Source organism: Schistocerca gregaria, unplaced genomic scaffold, assembly GCF_023897955.1.
Source record: "Schistocerca gregaria isolate iqSchGreg1 unplaced genomic scaffold, iqSchGreg1.2 ptg000990l, whole genome shotgun sequence".
Lineage (NCBI taxonomy): Eukaryota > Metazoa > Arthropoda > Insecta > Orthoptera > Acrididae > Schistocerca > Schistocerca gregaria.
In genome coordinates this window covers 78,053-83,865 of record NW_026062340.1, presented here as the reverse complement: position 1 = coordinate 83,865, position 5,813 = coordinate 78,053, and the positions used below count along the sequence as shown (strand labels likewise).

General features: G+C 46.2%; 1 non-coding gene across 1 annotated transcript; it reads right to left on the bottom strand.

Moving 5' to 3' along the window:
* Positions 1–220: 220 nt before the first annotated feature.
* Trnai-aau (transfer RNA isoleucine (anticodon AAU)) lies at positions 221–292 on the bottom strand. Its single transcript has one exon. It is a non-coding gene; the product is annotated as a tRNA-Ile (tRNA).
* Positions 293–5,813: the final 5,521 nt, after the last annotated feature.

The following is a 5,813-nucleotide window of genomic DNA, read 5'->3' as shown; positions in this document are numbered from 1 at the left end:
GAGAGACTCTGAGATATGTGAGAAATACATCTATAAAATGTAATTCAGACTGCCTCGTCCCACCTTATGCTGTACCGCTTTGGCAAATGCTTTATCTGCGCCATTCGCCTTAATCACATCTGAGAGTAAATCTTAAAAAAACGCCTGTCGCTAATTGTTCGTCATCACAGGTACTGTTTGCTATACGGCCACGACGCGCAACTGATTTCTAAAATTCATCTTTCTCCTGTGAGGATGGAACTTACGACCCCTGATTTATTAGACCAGTGCTCTACCACTGAGCTAAAGAGGAGCGGCCTAGCGGTACTCTTGGGTACTTCGTCCTTACGGTCGTCTGCATCATCAGACTTTAGCTGACAACAATTCATATTATCGGCTAATATTTGCAGCTATGGCGACAAATTACTGCTTGGCTACACATCTGACACGTAACCGATGTGCTCTCCAAACCACAACTCTTGCATTTCAGTACATGTCTTTTACACATGTCTACAAAATCACCTTCACCTTCAAATACAGTTTCCTTGCGACTGACAGAGACGTAGGCAAAGTTTAAAGTTGCTATTTCCATTAAATCTCGTTAATCAGAAAAACGGTAATTTACACCTGCAGCGGAACAAAATTCCGTTTCGCCCAGCGTCTGGCTCGAACCCACGACCCTGGGATTAAGTGTCTGACGCTCTACCGACTGAGATAGCCGGCTACCTCGGTGAATATTTGCCGGGTAGCACGTCACACAGTACTCGTTTGGGTTGGGTGGTCCCATACAGCATCTCTCCATGCTGCCTAATGTTTTCCTAACGTCACACTCGTCACGCACTTCACTTTTATGTCATAATCATTTCTGAGAGGCAAAGAAATTGCATGACAACAAGCACAGCTAGTGGCGTCAAAATTAACACACATACTTTATGTGACTCAAAAGCCGAACGAGTTACTTTCCGACGTTGTTTTAGATGTGCAAGTGCCAGTCAAAACTCGCGGTGTCGGCACTCTGCCGACCATTTCGTTAGTTAACACCGGTCTTGCTGTGTGTGTTTCAAGCTCAAGAGCATCTCCAAGCAAAAAATGGTCAACAGCAACATTCAGACGGTTTCGTACTGCTCAATTGCTACATTAAAACGGTATGTTTCTTTTTCAGAACTGGAAAAACACAAGCGTGACAGCATTCGAACCTGTAATCTTCAGAGCCGAAGTCCGACGCCTTATCCATTAGGCCACACGGTCACTGACGACCAACATTTACATGTATACGACTCATCTCGAAACGCTCACACCCCTGAGGATTTGTGTTTTCGTTCTACACAGCCGCTGCCCCTTGCTCTTTCCCACCCATTCGTTACATTCAACCTCTGACGAGACCGACCAAATATGGACTGAGAAACAAGACCACACACTTTGTGCATTCGGAATCGAAGGCAGGCCGTCCCTCGCCGCATTTGCTACGATGGCCATTTGCTACTTCTGCAGAAGCGGCGGCGACGACGACGACGACGACGACGACGAAGATCGCGAGAGACTCTGAGATATGTGAGAAATACATCTATAAAATGTAATTCAGACTGCCTCGTCCCACCTTATGCTGTACCGCTTTGGCAAATGCTTTATCTGCGCCATTCGCCTTAATCACATCTGAGAGTAAATCTTAAAAAAACGCCTGTCGCTAATTGTTCGTCATCACAGGTACTGTTTGCTATACGGCCACGACGCGCAACTGATTTCTAAAATTCATCTTTCTCCTGTGAGGATGGAACTTACGACCCCTGATTTATTAGACCAGTGCTCTACCACTGAGCTAAAGAGGCGCAGCCTAGCGGTACTCTTGGGTACTTCGTCCTTACGGTCGTCTGCATCATCAGACTTTAGCTGACAACAATTCATATTATCGGCTAATATTTGCAGCTATGGCGACAAATTACTGCTTGGCTACACATCTGACACGTAACCGATGTGCTCTCCAAACCACAACACTTGCATTTCAGAACATGTCTTTTACACATGTCTACAAAATCACCTTCACCTTCAAATACAGTTTCCTTGCGACTGACAGAGACGTAGGCAAAGTTTAAAGTTGCTATTTCCATTAAATCTCGTTAATCAGAAAAACGGTAATTTACACCTGCAGCGGAACAAAATTCCGTTTCGCCCAGCGTCTGGCTCGAACCCACGACCCTGGGATTAAGTGTCTGACGCTCTACCGACTGAGATAGCCGGCTACCTCGGTGAATATTTGCCGGGTAGCACGTCACACAGTACTCGTTTGGGTTGGGTGGTCCCATACAGCATCTCTCCATGCTGCCTAATGTTTTCCTAACGTCACACTCGTCACGCACTTCACTTTTATGTCATAATCATTTCTGAGAGGCAAAGAAATTGCATGACAACAAGCAGAGCTAGTGGCGTCAAAATTAACACACATACTTTATGTGACTCAAAAGCCGAACGAGTTACTTTCCGACGTTGTTTTAGATGTGCAAGTGCCAGTCAAAACTCGCGGTGTCGGCACTCTGCCGACCATTTCGTTAGTTAACACCGGTCTTGCTGTGTGTGTTTCAAGCTCAAGAGCATCTCCAAGCAAAAAATGGTCAACAGCAACATTCACACGGTTTCGTACTGCTCAATTGCTACATTAAAACGGTATGTTTCTTTTTCAGAACTGGAAAAACACAAGCGTGACAGCATTCGAACCTGTAATCTTCAGAGCCGAAGTCCGACGCCTTATCCATTAGGCCACACGGTCACTGACGACCAACATTTACATGTATACGACTCATCTCGAAACGCTCACACCCCTGAGGATTTGTGTTTTCGTTCTACACAGCCGCTGCCCCTTGCTCTTTCCCACCCATTCGTTACATTCAACCTCTGACGTGACCGACCAAATATAGACTGAGAAACAAGACCACACACTTTGTGCATTCGGAATCGAAGGCAGGGCGTCCCTCGCCGCATTTGCTACGATGGCCATTTGCTACTTCTGCAGAAGCGGCGGCGGCGGCGACGACGACGACGACGACGACGACGACGACGACCGCGAGAGGCTCTGAGATATGTGAGAAATACATCTATAAAATGTAATTCAGACTGCCTCGTCCCACCTTATGCTGTACCGCTTTGGCAAATGCTTTATCTGCGCCATTCGCCTTAATCACATCTGAGAGTAAATCTTAAAAAAACGCCTGTCGCTAATTGTTCGTCATCACAGGTACTGTTTGCTATACGGCCACGACGCGCAACTGATTTCCAAAATTCATCTTTCTCCTGTGAGGATGGAACTTACGACCCCTGGGTTATTAGATCAGTGCTCTACCACTGAGCTAAAGAGGCGCGGCCTAGCGGTACTCTTGGGTACTTCGTCCTTACGGTCGTCTGCATCATCAGACTTTAGCTGACAACAATTCATATTATCGGCTAATATTTGCAGCTATGGCGACAAATTACTGCTTGGCTACACATCTGACACGTAACCGATGTGCTCTCCAAACCACAACACTTGCTTTTCAGAACATGTCTTTTACACATGTCTACAAAATCACCTTCACCTTCAAATACAGTTTCCTTGCGACTGACAGAGACGTAGGCAAAGTTTAAAGTTGCTATTTCCATTAAATCTCGTTAATCAGAAAAACGGTAATTTACACCTGCAGCGGAACAAAATTCCGTTTCGCCCAGCGTCTGGCTCGAACCCACGACCCTGGGATTAAGTGTCTGACGCTCTACCGACTGAGATAGCCGGCTACGTCGGTGAATATTTGCCGGGTAGCACGTCACACAGTACTCGTTTGGGTTGGGTGGTCCCATACAGCATCTCTCCATGCTGCCTAATGTTTTCCTAACGTCACACTCGTCACGCACTTCACTTTTATGTCATAATCATTTCTGAGAGGCAAAGAAATTGCATGACAACAAGCAGAGCTAGTGGCGTCAAAATTAACACACATACTTTATGTGACTCAAAAGCCGAACGAGTTACTTTCCGACGTTGTTTTAGATGTGCAAGTGCCAGTCAAAACTCGCGGTGTCGGCACTCTGCCGACCATTTCGTTAGTTAACACCGGTCTTGCTGTGTGTGTTTCAAGCTCAAGAGCATCTCCAAGCAAAAAATGGTCAACAGCAACATTCAGACGGTTTCGTACTGCTCAATTGCTACATTAAAACGGTATGTTTCTTTTTCAGAACTGGAAAAACACAAGCGTGACAGCATTCGAACCTGTAATCTTCAGAGCCGAAGTCCGACGCCTTATCCATTAGGCCACACGGTCACTGACGACCAACATTTACATGTATACGACTCATCTCGAAACGCTCACACCCCTGAGGATTTGTGTTTTCGTTCTACACAGCCGCTGCCCCTTGCTCTTTCCCACCCATTCGTTACATTCAACCTCTGACGTGACCGACCAAATATAGACTGAGAAACAAGACCACACACTTTGTGCATTCGGAATCGAAGGCAGGGCGTCCCTCGCCGCATTTGCTACGATGGCCATTTGCTACTTCTGCAGAAGCGGCAGCGGCGGCAGCGACGACGACGACGACGACGACGACGACGAAGATCGCGAGAGGCTCTGAGATATGTGAGAAATACATCTATAAAATTTAATCCAGACTGCCTCGTCCCACCTTATGCTGTACCGCTTTGGCAAATGCTTTATCTGCGCCATTCGCCTTAATCACATCTGAGAGTAAATCTTAAAAGAACGCCTGTCGCTAATTGTTCGTCATCACAGGTACTGTTTGCTATACGGCCACGACGCGCAACTGATTTCCAAAATTCATCTTTCTCCTGTGAGGATGGAACTTACAACCCCTGGTTTATTAGACCAGTGCTCTACCACTGAGCTAAAGAGGCGCGGCCTAGCGGTACTCTTGGGTACTTCGTCCTTACGGTCATCTGCACCATCAGACTTTAGCTGACAACACTTCATATTACCGGCTAATATTTGCAGCTATGGCGACAAATTACTGCTTGGCTACACATCTGACACGTAACCGATGTGCTCTCCAAACCACAACACTTGCATTTCAGAACATGTCTTTCACACATGTCTACAAAATCACCTTCACCTTCAAATACAGTTTCCTTGCGACTGACAGAGACGTAGGCAAAGTTTAAAGTTGCTATTTCCATTAAATCTCGTTAATCAGAAAAACGGTAATTTACACCTGCAGCGGAACAAAATTCCGTTTCGCCCAGCGTCTGGCTCGAACCCACGACCCTGGGATTAAGTGTCTGACGCTCTACCGACTGAGATAGCCGGCTACCTCGGTGAATATTTGCCGGGTAGCACGTCACACAGTACTCGTTTGGGTTGGGTGGTCCCATACAGCATCTCCCCATGCTGCCTAATGTTTTCCTAACGTCACACTCGTCACGCACTTCACTTTTATGTCATAATCATTTCTGAGAGGCAAAGAAATTGCATGACAACAAGCAGAGCTAGTGGCGTCAAAATTAACACACATACTTTATGTGACTCAAAAGCCGAACGAGTTACTTTCCGACGTTGTTTTAGATGTGCAAGTGCCAGTCAAAACTCGCGGTGTCGGCACTCTGCCGACCATTTCGTTAGTTAACACCGGTCTTGCTGTGTGTGTTTCAAGCTCAAGAGCATCTCCAAGCAAAAAATGGTCAACAGCAACATTCAGACGGTTTCGTACTGCTCAATTGCTACATTAAAACGGTATGTTTCTTTTTCAGAACTGGAAAAACACAAGCGTGACAGCATTCGAACCTGTAATCTTCAGATCCGAAGTCCGACGCCTTATCCATTAGGCCACACGGTCACTGACGACCAACATTTACATGTATA